Genomic DNA, 17,722 nt, shown 5'->3' with positions numbered 1-17,722 from the left:
AGGGAGTATTACTTACCTGTGATTCTGCTTCTCCAAAGATCACAGTCTGATTAGAAGTCTCACTCTTGGGGCTTAGCTTCTTAGCATGAGAGACAGGAACAATTCCCATGGCTTGGATTTGATTTGTCTTTCTGACTGAGGTAATTGGAATCTCGCAAGGCAATCTTTGGTCAAACTCATAAACTACACTTGCTACACTATACTACTACTAAATACTAGCCTAGAAAGTGTCAGCAAATTTGGAGCCTCCTCCAAGGCCTTGTCATACCATGACAGCCCCGACACACCCTACCTGCATCACCTGCTGTACACCCAGGTCCCCTCCATAGTTAGGGCCCTACCAAATTCATGGTCCATTTTGGTCAATTTCAGAGTCATAGGATTTTACAGATAGTCAGTTTCTGGGCTTCAAATGTTTACATCTGAAATTTCACGGTGTTATAACTGGGGAGCCAAAAGGGGGTTGTGGGATGCCACCCTTACTTCTACACTGCTTCTGGCAGGGGCACTGCCTTCAGAGCTGGGTGCTGGACAGCAGTGGCTGCTGACTGGGAACCCAGCTCTGAAGGCAGCGCAGAAGTGAGCCAGTGGAGCTTCTTGCAGCTGGGGGAGGTTTCCTGAGGTGGGTCTGACCCAGCCCCAGGAGCGGCCCCTGCAGGGGAAGAGGAAGTCCTGTCCCTCCCCAGCCTGGCCAGGATTAGCAGCTGGAGCCTGGCACACAGTAGGAGCCCCCCTCCCCTACAATAGCCAGATCTCATAGGGGAGATCAGATTTCATGGTCTGTGACATGTTTTTCACGGCTGTGAATTTGGTAGGGCCTTATCCATAGTGTAATGGAATGCTAAATTGTATTAAACTGTTTTGCCACAAGTGACACTGTGTGTATTAATACCTTATTTAAGCGACAAGTGACGCTGTGTGTATTCATACCTTATTTAAGCTAACCTCAGTCAAACCTGGCAGAGAATTAAAAGATCTCATGAGGAGCACATCTGGAGTGTACCTCACTAAGGAGGAAGCTCTGTAGCCAGTCCATATCTGGTACAAGAAAAAAACACACAGTGTCAGAAAGCCAGGAATGGCAGTAGCTGATGCTGAAGTTTGCATCGTAATGTGTGATGTTTTGGGAGGAGAACATCCCAACAAGAGTAGAGATTGTTCCTTGACATTCCCCTCCCTGGCCAGTCATGCCCCTGGTTCCTGTGTACAACACTGAATATGGAGGGCTGCAGACCATTTATGCAGTGAATAGAAACCTGTACAGTTGCTTTTGCTCTGCCATGTGGCCCACTCAACTTTATGTTCTGAATTCTTGCTCCCATCTACACTGTGATTTGGAGGGGCATGTATAAGCTATGGAAAAGAGTTAAAACATTAAAACTAGGCTTGGAAGGATTAGATTTGTATCAGTAAATGTCAGCAAATATCAATTTCACCCTACACATAAATCAATGGAAATATTTTTTCATTGGTTTCAGAGTAACAGCCGTGTTAGTCTGTATTCGCAAAAAGAAAAGGAGTACTTGTGGCACCTTAGAGACTAACCAATTTATTTGAGCATGAGCTTTCGTGAGCTACAGCATCCGATGAAGTGAGCTGTAGCTCACGAAAGCTCATGCTCAAATAAATTGGTTAGTCTCTAAGGTGCCACAAGTACTCCTTTTATTTTTTCATTGGTGATCATTGAAATTTACAGAGAGGCAAAGTAAGAAAAATGCTGCTTGAGAATGTATTAGAGTTTGATGTAAGGATATTTACTTTGTATATTTTGACGTGATGTTGACATTTTGTGTTTTAACAGTTAAAAAGCTTTAATTTTTTGAATCTCACCATCTACTGTCATTAATTGATTATTTTCTAGATCCCTGCCCTCCCATTAGTTCCTGCACCTGTGAAAATTTAAATCAATAGAAATACTGTCCTGAGGAAACAGCAGTCTTCTGGAGTTTCTGGTGATGAGATGATTTTATAGCCCACTATTTTCCCCCTCTGGCTGAGGTTACTCTAGTGGGCCTTGCTTGATCTCTTCTTAATGGTTGCCTGAACTCCTTACATAGAGGTTAACCAATTTCTGGTTCTCCCTCTGAATGGGTAGCCAGACACATTTGCTTTTCAAGAGAGACTGAAATAAGAAGTTTTCAGTGCCACCAAATGAACCCTAAATTTGGTATTTAAATAGGGCTGTCTCCCTGAATCACTCTAACACTGACTAGACACATTGGACTCTAGTCCTCATTTTGTGTTATTACTATTGTTGTTTCATATAAATCAGTCTCCACCCAGTAGAAGAAAACAGATCCAATTGAACAGAGTCCGGCCATAGTAAAAGCTAAATATGAACACACAAGGATGGAATTGTAGCTAAAACAATTTGTGGCTCTGTCACAAACTTCCTGTGTATCATTGGGCAAGTCACTTAATCAATCTGTACCTCAGAAACTCTCACTGTAAAATGGAATGATGATGCCTTTATCTCTTATCTATTTTGACTAGAGCTGGCCAAAAATGGACGTTCTGTACCTCGGGGGAGCACCCTGTAACCCCCCCATATTCATCTGTATAGGATTGTGATATTAGATATAAAGCATGCCTTGTAAGGTATCAGGGAAAAGGTTATGATCTTCTGAAAGTCATTTCTCTATCCATATATGTATATCATCAATGCATGTGACGTTATGTGAATGTGTTGTATGGTTGTCACTAAAACATACTGTAAGTTGGGGAATCAGCCAGAGATAACAGCAAGGAGAGTAACCAACGCCTGGTGGGGTGTCAACAGCCATTGTCCAGCAGGGGAGCTACAATTCAGTGACTCACCTGCATGAGGCCACACCAGGGGGATTGCTCAACTTTGCCTGGACACTCAGCAATGCACCCAGACATGCCTGGACTTGTGTTCTACAAGCACATGGACTGAGGGTATAAAACTGAACACAGGGTGCCCAGGCTTGGCCTTTCTCCTTCACCCACCTACACTGTAAGCAGCAAGGACACTCTGAATACTCCAACTGAGGGAACTGGCCCTGATTTTGAGAGTAAAATTTGTGTACTATGAACTGCAATATTGAGTGGGGTGAGAAAAACTGCTTAGTCTAGTTGTTGTCCAGTCTAATAGGGTTGAGAGTTTTAGACTGTGTGCTTATATTTTATTTCTTTTGGTAACTAACTCTGACTTTTTGCCTACCACTTAATATCACTTAAAATCCAACTTTTATAGTCAATACATTTAATTGTTTATCTTTACCAGTGAGTTTGTATGAAGCGTGAGGCAAATCTGCTCAGGGTACAAAGGCTAGTGTATATCCACTTTCCATTGTTGAAGTGGTGAACCAATTAATAAATCTGTACTGCCCAGCTTCAGCAGTGCAAGACAGTATATTCCTGAGGTACAGTGCTGGGAGCTGGGGGGATTTGGCTCTGGGAGCATTAATGCAATGTAGGTGGGTGTGTGGGGCTCCACATGTTGTTGAGGAGTGATAACAATACCTAGAGGGGCTTGCTGCTGGTCACTAGCAAGGTATTATGAGACAGCCCAGGCTGGAGAGAGTTAAGGGGCCACAGCGGTCCCACAATCCCAGGCTGCACCCTGGATCCCATCAAACCTTCCCAGGAAAATTATTCAATTTCTGAATTTTTTCATCCCTAGTGGGGATGAAAAGTCAAAAATGTGAAATATAGGGGGTAAGGGGGTGAAGGAGATTTCCAGAAAAATTCCTTTCTGGGAGACCTGACCTGGAATTTTTTGGCTTGGCCGATGCCTAGCTCTCTGGGCTCCACAGCTCCCCAGCAGAGCCAAGTGACCTGTGGAGCCTGTGAACCCTGATTCTCAAATTTCCCACCATTTGCTGGGGAGGTAGGCAGGTGGGTGAGCTGGCAGAAAAGTAGGCAGATTGCCATTGAAAGTTTAGGCAGAATCATCACATTCCCAAGGAATGTTTCATTCTCTTGAGTCAGCATTGTTCCATCAGAAAACTCCCATCCAGCTCTAATTTTGACTGTCAGCTCTTTGGGGCAGGGACTGCTACTTACAGAACCCTGGTCTCAGCTGTGGCTTTTACGTGGTACTGTAATATCACAGTTGCTACTAATAAAAACAGGAAAAGAAAATTAAACCAGAATTAGAATAATAATCCTGGTTTAATTTTTAAAATATGAGAGAATTAACATTCACAGGAACACCAAACCCAGAGTATTATAAATTGTAAGTCACTGTGTCTCTACCTAATTACCCAAACTATGTTATTTTGCACCTTTTACACATATCCCACTCAAATTTTGTTTTGAAAACTTGTACGGGGAGATGTCAGCAAACCAGTAAAGTGCCTGAAACCACTATGGCTTATCATGAAAAGCAGCCAAGTCAGCAGGCCGTAAGGTGCCATGTAGCAAACTCAACTTGACCAAGGAAGGAGGGGAGGGGGTTTTTTGGGTGCCACAGAAAGGGCAGCTTGACCCCGTGTCCTTCCTGATAAGAATTGTGTTGAAGTGGCTGATACATGCATTTTAGAAGAGCAGGATGTGCCCCAGGAATGTCTACTGGGGCCTCAAGGCTGCAAACTCTGGAAAAACCTACACCTGGTTAATCAATAATCAGAAGGAGCCTCTTGCTTGACCATTGGAACTGCTTGCTTAACAAGTTTTCTTTAAGGGACATGTCATTCTATTACTAAATGTAATGTATAAATAAGGGGGAAAAGTTTGAGGTAGTGGGACTCTTCAGGACTGGACTCTCCCTCTGGATGCATCTTGTGTTCCCCACCGGCGGATGGGCTGCTGCTGTGCCACTCAGGAGCCACACTCAGCGTTGGTAATTATCAAAGGTTGGGGGAGTTTTACTAACCTGCCGTGGATGTGTGTAAGTGCTTTAGACTAAGTAAAGTTTAGCTGTAAGTGAAAGCACTCTTGTGTTGTCCTGTTTGTGCCAGCCATCTATCGGTCGGACGGCCGTGTCTCCCCTGATTTATTTCCTGACACCACCTCGCACAGAGTAAAAGTTACCAAGAGCCTTGAGTTGAAAGAACCCCGGGTACCAAACTGGTGGTGAAACTGTTCACTAGCCACAGGAGTCCAAATCCAAAGTCTTCTATTCAGTCCCAGGGAGGGACAGCTTAGCAGGAACGCTCAGAACTTCTGTCCTCTCTCTGGATGAGTGATGCTTTCCACTTAAATCCAAACATCCAGCTAGACTGCCTAAGTGACTTCTCTCTTCCCATCAAGAAAAGGTCTAGACTATGCACTTTCTGAGCATCCTTGGTCACTAGCATGCAGCCAACGATCTCTGGCACTTGCCCTTGTAACTTTACAGGAGTTATTCTTTACTCCTTTCTATAGAAAGTGTTCAGTTGTTGAAAGTAGGTGTCTAAGCAAGCTGGGCCTGGAATTCCTCCTCTGGATTTCCCAAATATGTTTCCTCAATGCCAGCCTCAATGGATGAAGTGCCCACACCCACATTCTACCTCTAGGATGCTCATCCCTACTGTCATAGAAGTGTTTCCCAGTTTATGGGATTGGGGAACCATTTGCTTAGATTTCCTTGGTTTTGGAGTTGACCCTGATAAGCTACCAGGGATTGGTTCTCTCTGATACCAGAATGATGACATTGGCCTTATGGAAGCCCAAAATAGGCTGGAACATGGGGCAGCCTTTTCTGTTGGGAGGAGCTTGCACAACTGCAAAATGTGGAATAACTGACGAGGGAGTAGTACTGCAGAAAAGGATCTGGGGGGTTATAAATGTGAGCCAGTAATGTGATACAGTTGCAAAAAAGATTAATATTCTAGGTGTATTAACAGGAGTGCTGTATGTAAGATGAGGGAGGTAATTTTTCACTCTATTCAGGACTGGTGAGACCTCAGCTGGAGTATAGTTTTGGGCATCAACCTCCAACAAAGATGTGGACAAATTGGAGAGAGTCCAGAGGACAGCAACAAAAATGATAAATAGTTTAGAAAACCTGACCTATGAGGAAAGGTTAAAAAAACTGGGTTTTGTTTGGGAAGACTAAAAAGAGGGGAGAGATGAGAAGTAAGCAGGATGGAAAATTGCAGGGATGGGGACATGAGGAAAGAAGCGGGGCACTGTCCCATTTTCACAGTGTAGGCTGCTTGTGCCCCTAGAGTTGGTTAAGATACATTTTTCAGCTACTCTAATTTGGGACCTATGTGGGATATGTTTTTCCATTGCAACCTATTGCCATAACTTGTTGCCATGGTTAGATAGATACATCTGGGGACTAGGTTGTAGTATTTTGACTATAATCAAAACAGGTAGAGGACTTTAACATGTTTAGTGTGATGCTTTTACTTTCTTAGCCTCAAAGCAATAAACAGTCCAATGACCCTATTGATCTCCACTCTTAGACCCATCAGAAGTCCAGATATTTATATTCTGTGATGTATCAGAAAATTATAAGTAAAATGTGTAGGCTGAGCTATGATTATTACCCAAATCAACACACAATGGAAGTACTGTAAGTCAGGGGTTCTCAACCTTTTTCTTTCTGAGGCCCCCCTCAACATGCTAGAGAAACTCTGGGGCCCAGCAGGGGTGGGTGGGTGGCTGGCTCTGGGCCAGGGGTGGGACCCTGGGGCATAGGCATAGTTTGACTTTTATTTCAGGGGTGGGGCAAGGACTGTCAGGGCTCTGACCAACTCTGCACAGTGGGGTCCAGGGAGGGAGTACCACCTCCACCCCCTGACTCACCTCAGGCCATGCACCTGTCTGGGTTGTGTGCTGGTAGCTACTCCCCAAGGGCTCTGTTGGGCCCAGAGCTGCCTTTGGCTGCGTGAGCAGTCAAGGGAGGCTGGGAGTTGAGCAGCCGGAATGCCACGGCTGCCCTCTCCATGGCACCACCAGTCAGAGGAGTAGCTGCCCCGCACTGCCTGGCTCCGGCTTCGTGCCTAGGACCTGGCTAGAAGGTAGGGACTGAGGGAGAGGAGGAGGAGGTGTGGGAGGGTGGTGCTCCCGCAGCACTACCCCACTCTGGGTAAGGCACTGCACTTTGTGGGGGAAATACCCTTGCGCCCCCTCAACTCTGCCCTTGGTCTTAAGGTTTCTGCCCATGGTGGTTGGGCTTCAGTGGGTTGGGAGAGCTCGGGGTTTCAGCCCTGCTCTGCTCCCAGCTGCAAGGGTTGAGAACCACTGTACTACAGTATATACAACAGTTTAACTGACCTAAAAAGTTGTCTTATCTGTGCAGCTTCTTTATTTTCAATCTGCTGTTGCACTTGTTAGGTTACGGGGTGTTCACCCCACACTAGCCTAGAAAGGGTTAATGAGGCTCAGAAGGGGCCAGTTAACTTGACACCACACCTGAGTGAGAATTAGCCTTGATAAGAAATCCTTAATTGAAGATGGAGTCCAGCTGACTAGGAGCAGGTGGGGTTGGTATAAGGCCAGGAAGAGAGGGTAGGACCTGGTAGCAGCTAGCTGGGCCTAAATGAAGTCACCCTAGAAACTGAAAAGTCTAATAGAGAGGGAGAATGGATACAAAGTAGGGGTGGAGGAACAGAAAAGTAGACGCAGAATCAGCAGATGATGATATTAGCAAAAGAGCAAAGCTGAGGAAGGAAATAAACCAAAGTGTTATAATTGTAAGATCCCTATTCAAAGGTAAAACAGTGAGCAATGTTAACCCTGTGAAAGCAGATGACTCAATTTAAAAAAGGATAGGGTTTTTTGTAGGAGCTAGAAGGCTATGAGATAGTGATTTTTCAGTTGAATGTAAAAATAAAGAGCAAAATGGTAAACTGCTAAAAACTAAAATGCTAGGAAAAGTTAAACTAAGTTACCAGCTACCAAAGTATTTGACCAAAATAAAGGGATAATATATGAAGTGCTGTTAGAGCTGCCCAATGATGAGATAACCAATAGCACAGGAGAAGCCAAAGTGTTAGTAAGTAAGCACCTAATTAGTAAATGAGGAGAAAACAAGCTACCAACAGCTGTACTAACATTTAAGAGAGGGACTCTAGCTGAGAAAGTAATAATAGGGTTTCAGATATTCAGAACCAAGCCATATATTCCCCTTCCCCTAAGGTGTTATAAGTGCCAACTGTATGGGCATGTAGCAGCTGTTTGTAAAGGGCAAACAAGATCTGGTAAAATGCGGGGTGGAGGGACATTCCTATGAAAACGGTATAGAAGGGACGGAGGTCAATTGTAGCAGCTGTGGTGATGATCACAATCCTGCATACAGAGAGTGTATTGCAGCAAAGCATGCTAAAGAGAGACAAAAATGTGAACATATCTTATGTGGAAGCTGTAAAGAGACTCTCAAAGCATCAGGTGGACGGGGAATAACCAATCAGCACAGGAAAAGGGGAAATGCAGACACAGCCTATATTTTATAAAGAGTATGATAAACACTGTGGAAGGAATAGTCGCTATGCTAGTAATGAAAAAAAGATATATTGCATTTATGATAGAAGTGATAAATTGTACATCACAAATAGAAGGAAATCAGAAGAAAAAAAGAGAAGAAAATTACAGCAAGGGCAGCAGAAAAATACCGGAATGTTAGCAACTTGTCAATGGACTGTATTCATGCAATTTTGAATGCAATTAATGGAGAAATATGACTAGGATCTTACTCTTGTTGGAATGTGCACAGTCTAATAGCATATGGTCAAGAACGAAAAGGAAATATCCTGGAAATGAAAAGTAAATCAAATGTCATATACATTCAGGAAACATGGTTGGCTGAAAAGCTTGCTTTTAAAATTCCAGGGTATGTTGCCTTCAGGCAAGACTGACAACTAGGAAAAGGAGGGGGAGTTTGTACTTTCATAAGGGAAAGTTAAACTATATAGTAGTAGAGAATGAAGAAGTAAGCCTAGCATATAATGCTATTGAGATCCCAATGCAGAAGAGTAGTATTTCTTTAAGTATTTATAATATCTATAACCCATGTGGGAAATTAGAAAGTCTGGAGCTACAAGACCATCTGTTATATGTGGTGTCCTAAGTACTCCTCATAAATTGTGGGGAACTAAGACAACTGATAAATATGGTCCAGGCTTAGAAAAGTTCATTGATGAAAACAATCTAGTGGTTTTAAACGATAGAACCGCAACTAGATTTAATGCAGCAGATGGTACTTTTTCCTGCGTAGACCTGGGAATTATAAAAGCAGATATTGCAAGTAAAAGCAACTGGGAAATATATAAGAGAAGGAATGGGAAGTGATCATTTCCCTTTACTTACTACTTTTCAAGGGCAAGGTAAGTTTGAAGATAATGGAAAATTACCCATCTGAAATTTTAAGAAAGCTAACTGGGAACTATTTATAAGTAGATGGACTGAATTTGTCAATAATCATAGTGTGATTACGTAGAGAATTTCAATGATAATGTAATAAAGGGATTAGTAGCAGCAGTTACTGTAGTCATACCTAGGATACTGACCTACCCCAAAAATAAAAACTCACTTCCACGGTGGAATGAGGAATGCAAAATGGCAGTTAAAGAAAGGAACAAAGCCTATAAAAATGTGAAAAATATAATGACTAGTGCAGCTCTAATGAAGTATAAAAGTAAGGCAATAGTGCAATGAATTTTTAAAAGATCAAACAAAGGGAGCTGAAGGAAGTACTGTGGGTAGATAAACAAAGACACCAGAAATATACAGGCAAATCAGAAAAGTCAATGGACGTCAGATTGACAGTAGCCAAATCCCAGGTCTGATTGGCACTTGGAACATAGTTAGAAGTTCTAATCGTGAGAAAGCAGAAATTTTCCAAGGAGTGAGAATGATGAAAACCAAAGTGAAGTTTTCCTCCAGATTAAAAGACAGTTCATTGAAGAGAATCATGATCTATTATGTAGTCGGGGTACACATGAAGATGCGATACTGAATGAATGGTTTTGTATTTGAGAACTTCAGAAAGCTATTGATATCAGCAAGAATACATCCCAAGTAAAGATAATATACATAACCCTTAAACTGCTTTCAGAGAGATACATAAACATTATGTTATCTTGTAATTATTTAACATCATATTGGAAAAGGAGTGATATTGGTTGGGTGGAAACACGCAGTAGTAATTCCAATATGAAAACCAGGAAAACTATCAACAAAGCAGATGCCTATAGACCAATTGCCCTTACATCCTCTGTGGGTAAAATTGTGGACAGAAGGGTGAATGAAAGATTGGTTGACTATTTGGAAAACAATGGTTTTACAGATAAGGTGCAGAGTGGTTTTAGGAGAGGAAGATGCACCATTGATTACACTGCTAAATTAGAAACTGAAACACAAAAACGTATGAGACACAAGGGTTTCAAGATAACTGTCTTTCCAAATATTGAAAAGATGTATGCCATACCATGGAGGGAAGGCTTATTGTACGAAGTAGGTTCACTAGGCATCAGGGGAAGAATGTATGGGTGGATTAGAGAATTTTTGAGCAAAAGCAACACACAGGTCAGAGATGAGAAATACGTCAAATATGTATAATATTAACACTTCTCTGTGGTGTACCATTTTTATCAGCCCAACCTTATTTAATATTATGATAAATGATCTTCCAAAACAATTAAGAGTTGGGGTAGGTGTCACTCTTTTCACAGATGATTGTGCTCTATGAGTTAGGAGAAGGAATACTGAGGTGGCAGAAAAGAGAATCAACAAAGCATTATGAGAAACCTCTGACTGGGGAAATGCATGGAGTTTCAAGTTCTCCACTGCCAAAACCAAAGAAGGAAAGTTACAAACATAAAGACATAAGAAAGGCCATACTGGATCAGACCAAAGGTCCATCTAGCCAAGTATCCTGTCTTCCAACAGTGGCCAATACCAGGTGCCTCAGAGGGAATGAACGGAACAGGCAATCATCAAGTGATCCGTCCCCTGTTGCCCATTCCCAGCTTCTGGCAAACAGAGGCTAGGGACACCATCCCTGCCCACCCTGGCTAATAGCCAATGATGGATCTATCCTCCATGAATTTATCTAGCTCTTTTTTGAACCCTGTTATAGTCTTGGCCTTTACAACATCTTCTGGTGAAGAGTTCCACAGGTTGACTGTGCATTGTGTGAAGAAATACTTCCTTTTGTTTGTTTTAAACCTGCTGCCTATTAATTTCATTTGGTGACACCTAGTTCTTGTGTTCTGAGAAGGAGTAAATAACCCTTCCTTATTTTCTTTCTCCAAACCAGTCATGCTTTTATAGACCTCTATCATATCCCCCCTTAGTCGTCTCTTTTCCAAGCTGAAAAGTCCCAGTCTTATAAATCTCTCTTCGTACAGAAGCTGTTCCATATCCCTAATCATTTTTGTTGCTCTTTTCTGAACCTTTTCCAGTTCCAACATATCTTTTTTGAGATGCGGTGACCACATCTGCACACAGTATTCAACATGTGGGTGTACCCTGGATTTATATAGAGGCAATATGATATTGTCTGTCTTATTATCTATCCCTCTCTTAATAATTCCCAACATTCTGTTCAGTTTTTTGACTGCTGCTGAACACTGAGTGGATGTTTTCAGAGAACTATCCACAGTGACTCCAAGATCTCTCTCGAGTGGTAACAGCTAATTTAGACCCCATCACTTTATATGTATAGTTGGGATTATGTTTTCCAATGTGTATTACCTTGCATTTATTAACATTGAATTTCATCTGCCATTTTGTTACCCAGTCACCCAGTTTTGAGAGATCCTTTTGTAGCTCTTCGCAGTCAGCCTGGGACTTAACTATCTTGAAAAGTTTTCTATCATCTGCAAATTTTGCCACCTCACTGTTTACCCCTTTTTCCAGATCATTTATGAACAAGTTGAATAGGACTGGTCCCAGTACAGACTCCTGGGGGACACCACTATTTACCTCTCTCCATTCTGAAAACTGACCATTTATTCCTACCCTTTGTTTCCTATCTTTTGACCAGTTACTGATCCATGAGAGCATCTTCCCTCTTATCTCATGATTGCTTACTTTGCTTAAGAGCCTTTGGTGAGGGGCCTTGTCAAAGGCTTTCTGAAAATCTAAGAACACTATATCCACTGGATCCCACTGTGACATTCCCCTCTGGTGTTATCCAGACTGGTGATCTGCTAAGTCACTCCAATTCTTGACTCTGGGAGCCAGCCTTACCCTGCTCTGCTGTGAGAACCTCCACTCCTGGGCTGTTCATGCACAGCCTCTAGCATGTAAGCTGCTCCTTCGATTGTGCAACTGAATGACACTAGCCAATATCTCCGGTCCCAGACACAGCTGGAACCCTAAGAACCTCCGTCTTGCAGTGTCCAGTTATGCCCGCTAGACACTGCAAGCTTATATGAGTTTGTCAATTTAACCAAGAAATTGATATGTACCAGGCTTGTTATCCCAAGGGGAATCTCTGACACACTTCAAACCAAATGCACTGCTTCAGGCAGAATAAACAAACAGATTTATTAAATATAAAGATAGATTTTAAGTGATTATAAGTCAAAGCATAACAAGCCGGATTTGGTAAATGAAATAAAAGCAAAACACATTCTAAGCTGATCTTAACACTTCCAATGCCCTTACAAACTTAGATGTTTCTCAGCACAGGTTGGCTGGTTGCTCTTCAGCCAGGCTCTCCCCTTGGATCAGCGCTTCAGTCGGTTGGTGGTGGTGGCTGTAGATGCAGGTGGAAGAGCGAGCGAGCATGGCAAACGTCTCTCCCTTTTATCATGTTCTTTCCTCCCTCTTGGTTTTGCTCCCCCTTTAGAGTCAGGTGAGCATTACCTCATCATAGTCCCAAACTGAAGGGGGATGACTCACTCAAAAGTCCAACAGATTCTTTTGTTGCTGCCAAGGCAGGCGTCCTTTGTTCCTGTGAGGCTGGGCTGGGTTTGTCTCATACATGCCCTGATGAGCTGTGAACTGCCTCTCTGCTCTTGGAGAATATTTGCCTGGGCTTATTTTAAGCCATGAAGATAAATTTTTAGCCTCATAACTATATACATAAAATTATTACCTATAATATTACTGTAAAACAATGCTCAGTGCATCATGAGCCTTCCAAAAACACCCAACATGACAAATTTTGCATTGGATACCACACAAACATTTTACAAGGATGAACATGGGGGTGTTGGGTGTTCTTCCGAGGTATAGGGTGTCACCCCCCCTTGTCTACATGCTTGTTGACCTCCTCAAAGAATTCTAGTAGATTGGTGAGGCATGATTTCCCCTTACAAAAACCATGTTGACTCTTCCCCCAACAAATTGCATTCATCTATGTGTCTGACAATTCTGTTTACTATAGTTTCAACCAGTTTGACTGGTACTGAAGACAGACTTAGAGGCCTGTAGCACCTCTGGAGCCCTTTTAAAAAATTGCATCACATTAGCTATCCTCCAGTCATCTGGTGCAGAAGCTGATTTAAATGATGTTACAACCACAGTTAGTAGTTCTGCAATTTCACATTTGAATTCCTTCAGAACTCTTGGGTGAATTCCATCTGGTTCTGGTGACTTATTACTGTTTAATTTATCAATTTGTTCCAAAAACCTACTCTTATGACACTTCACTCTGGGACAGTTCCTCAGATTTGTCATGTAAAAAGAATGGCTCAGGTTTGGGAATCACATAGCTGAAGTTGCATAACTTAGGTCGACTTAGTCCCACAGCGTAGACCTGCCCTTTCATATATAGTGCCACTCCCCTACCAGCATGACCTATTCTGTCCTTCTGATATATTTTGTGCCCTGGTATTACTGTGTCCCATTGATTAGCCTTATTCCACCAAGTTTCTGTGATGCCTATTATATCGATATCCTCATTTAATACGAGGCAAAAGAAGGTGAACTGTATCAGTATGGAGAACAAATACACATAGTTTAAAAAGTTCAAACTCCAAAGGGTAATATTTGATGCTAAATTACTTTGGAGAGATCATATAAACTATGTTAATAATGTACAGGAAGGATTAACCTGCTTAAAAGTCTTGCTGGGACTAATTGGGGAGCAGATAAGAAAACACTGCTGATGGTATACAGAGCCTCAATCAGAACAGTTATTGACTATGGCTGCCAAGCTTTTGGGTCAGCATCAAAATCAGAATGTTAAAAATTAGAATTAATACAAGCCTAGGCACTACAAATTGTGTACAGCACATTTATTACATCTATATATGCACTACAGATAACTTCTAGTGAAATGCCAGTTACACTATGAATGGAACTGCTCGATCTAACTTTTTGGGCCAAAGTTAATGGGAACTACAATGATGAAAGTACCAAATAAATTTATGAGGATTGTTGGGAATTCAATAGGTGAACTATAGCACATGACATTAGAACTCCAGATGCCATTTGAGTTAAAGTTGTGGATGCAGGAGTTGAAAGACGAGGGAAAGCTGAACAAAGTCAAAACTTTCAGTCATGGGAAAATTAATTATGAATGGAAAGTCGTATGTCCAAATGTGGATTTAGATTTATTTTATAAACTTATGGGTAAAAAAGAGAGAGTAGGTATTTAAAATGAAGTGATGAAAAGTGAAGTCAATTTTGTCAAATATATACTGGTAAAAAAGAAAAAACTGGAAGAGTAGGGAGGGCATATCGTATACCAAAATTTGGAATTAGTACATCTAAAACAATATCTGACTATGTAGGTGTCATGATAGCCAAACTAGTAGCATTAATGCTCGCACTGAATTGAATCTGGGACTTAATTCAGTCCCAGAAGCCATCATTGTTTTACATTCAATCTCTGGCCTTATGGCAATAAAAAAGGGCGTCTCAGCTTGTAGAAGTGATTTAATCAATAAAATTGTATTTCTAATAATAGAGTTAGTAAAGATAGGCATACATGCAGCATTAACTTGGATCCCAGCGCATACTGGGATAACAGGGAATGAAATGGTGGGCAAAGCAGGTAAAAAGGCTGCAAGAAATGCAAGGATTAACATAGACATACTCTTGAGTAAACAGGAATTCTAAAGCCTACTACAGAAAAATTTAAATGAGGAATGGGAAAAAATTGGGATTAATGGGAAAAAAAGGAATTTGTTGATTGTCCCCTAGAGTTGAGGACTACGACATACTTCAGGGATTGGATAGGACTAGTGCAGTGTTTTTGTTAGTACTAACTGGCCATTGTGGCTTAAATACAAATCTTTTTTGAATAACTAGACACAAAGATGGACTACGTGTGCTCTGTAAGGTGGAAGAAACAATTGATCCCCTTTTATGAGTAGGTAAGGGTTTTGATAAAGAAAGGGGAAAGCTTTTTGAGCAATTCAGACATCTTACGGCAAAAAAAATTACATCATGTGATTTACTAAAAACACTGGGGAACGGGAGTATTATTAAAAAGGTGCTGTTACATTACCTGAAAGACACAGGGCAGAGCAAGAGGCTATAAACCGCTAAGTACTGAGAAATTGTAGTTGGCAATGGCTATAGACTATTCAGTCAAGTCTCCTTCACCATGAAAAAGAAAAAGAAGCATAGGGCTGCAGTGTGGAAGCCTGCAGTCACTCTCTGGGCTTAGAAAGGGAAACAAGGAAACCCAGGAGGAGAGTAAAAGCCCTGGGACCCAGGGCCTGAAGAAAGGGCTTACCCAGAAGAGTGGAGGAGCAAGGAAAGGCTCAGCAAAACAGCAGCAAGGTTTGGAACCGTGCAGAGCTTGGCTGCAGATTTGAGCATCCCGAAACTGAACCTGGAGCAGTGGGTGGGCCCAGGTTCCCATACCAGCCACTGGGGAAGTGGCATAGCTTTGAATTAGAGGACTTCTGGGAACAATACCCAGACAGCCAGTTTGGTGAGACTTACTCCAGAAGTGGACATCACGTAGTGACCTGGCTGGAGGGCCAGTGACAAAGAGGGAACACTCTAAGTCACGGACAGGAAGCACCACAACTTGTGGAGTGTAAGAGGGGCCACAGGGTGAATGAGGGATAGGAAGGGATGTCAGACTGGGCAGAGCTGTTCCCCAGACACAATCACAAGGAAGCATCCCAACGTTGAGTAGAGACCAGACATGCCAAACCCGTGAAAAAAACGCAGAAATTGGGCTTGTTTTTGGCTTAATTGGCTTGTGAGTTGCTAGTTGGCTAGATTTTGGCTTGTAGCTTATTGTTTGGTGTAGTTTGTTGCTTCTTTTTTTTTTTTTTTTTTTTTTTGATTGGCTCCTGGCAAGCAGGAGCAAGGGGGCGAGAGAGTCAGGGGTGTGCAGAGGGCCCACCACAGTCCCAGACTGCACGCCGGGGAGATCTAGTCACATAGAGTGTTGGGGTTCTTAGGGATTGGCTTGTTTTGGCCTTGTTTTGAAATGGGATTAGCTTGATTTTTGGCTTATTGTGAAAATCGAGGTGCTTATTTACTGTGTGAAAGTTGGCAACTGTGGTAGAAATCCTGCTGCAAGGTTATCAGTGAACCTATCAGAAGTGCTCTTTTTGCAGAGATTTATTCATTTTTCACACCCTAATTATAATACTACTGTTTTCCATAACAAGCAGTAATGTTTGTTAGTACTAGAGGTTATAATGTAATGTACTGAGGGAAAATACTGTGATTTGGGGACTATTCTGTTCCATACTTGGTTCTGTGTTGATTTACACACGGTTAATCAAACTCAAAGATACAACAGTGATCAACTTTTATCCCTTTTTCTTTGAATTACTACCTCTGCAGTGTTTGCTGATAGCCCAAGTTCTGCTCTCTGAGTTGCTCAAACTGCAGATGTCATGGGAGTCGGTGGGAGCTGTTCGTGAATGTCTGAGGGTAGATGTCCTGCACTATTTGAAGAGCTGTGATTTTTTTCCCCAGCATTGTTTTTCCCTGGCCCTCATCAGGCTTTTAGCTAGTATAGGAAATTTGACCACATCAGAGTGCTGCCAGAGTTTGAATTCAACACATTATTTTATACAAAGATAGAAACTTTAATTGAACTAGGGATGTATTTATTTCTTCAAAATCCTTCTTATCTTCTAAGTACATCTTCAAGATTCTAAAACCCATAAGCTTTCTACAGCCCACATTTCAGACAAGTGTGCAGGTTGAATTTGTCCTTGGGCTCTAGATTTTAAATATGATGCAGAGATGAATGAGTAAACAGTCAGTTTCTATTTGATCCTGAAATTGACAGTATTGTACTCTGTTTCATACAGAGCCATGAAAAGTGATTTAAAAAGCAAATCTAGGCTGCATGTTTTATGAAAGAATTCAATGGCAGCTGAAGCAATGATTGATCCTTTTATTTTTTAAATAGAAACACCCTTCATATTCCTAACACACACCAGGCTCTGCTCCAAAAATATTTTACTTATGAGTAATTGGGGAAATGTGCTTTTCCTCTGTTGCAGAATTTCTGCGCATTTTACTTACATGACTCATCAGATGACTCAGTCTCAGGTTGGAAAGAAGCCTAGAATAGGGATCGTTGAACAATGGCATTTCTATTTTGCTGTGAAGCATATGCCATCACAGTACATGTGTTGCAAGTTAATTAAATATGTATTTAATGTAGTTAATATTCTCAGAGTCCTTTATTACTCATTTATATTTTTTACTTTTAAAGCTTAATTTTAATATTTAAAGTATGATAGTTGTAGGGTTTCTTAATGTTATACCAGTACTGTGTGTAACAATATAAATCCATACTTTTGGGAGCCTTCAAAGTTAACAACTGTATTTGCTAGTGTTACTTTATGTGGGTTTGTGCCAAGTGGTCAGTTGATCAGTATTCTAATGTAATCTGTGCAATCCTTTTGCATCAGAAAAATCCAAGGAAAACATTTACAAAGAG

At 41.6% G+C, this 17,722-nt stretch overlaps 1 protein-coding gene across 1 annotated transcript in view; it reads left to right on the top strand.

Moving 5' to 3' along the window:
• The first annotated feature begins 4,785 nt into the window (after window positions 1-4,785).
• Window positions 4,786-17,722, top strand: part of PDP1 (pyruvate dehydrogenase phosphatase catalytic subunit 1) — a 39,856-nt gene continuing 26,919 nt past the window's right edge. Inside the window, exon 1 of the mRNA XM_075125053.1 lies at window positions 4,786-4,807. The gene's annotated coding sequence lies outside the window, so the exon portion shown is untranslated. The remainder of the gene's footprint in view (window positions 4,808-17,722) is intronic.

The sequence above is a fragment of the Caretta caretta genome, chromosome 2, assembly GCF_965140235.1.
Source record: "Caretta caretta isolate rCarCar2 chromosome 2, rCarCar1.hap1, whole genome shotgun sequence".
In the NCBI taxonomy this organism is placed as follows: Eukaryota; Metazoa; Chordata; order Testudines; family Cheloniidae; genus Caretta; species Caretta caretta.
The sequence above is the reverse complement of the archived record's forward strand: the minus strand, read 5'-3'. Positions and strand labels throughout refer to the sequence as shown.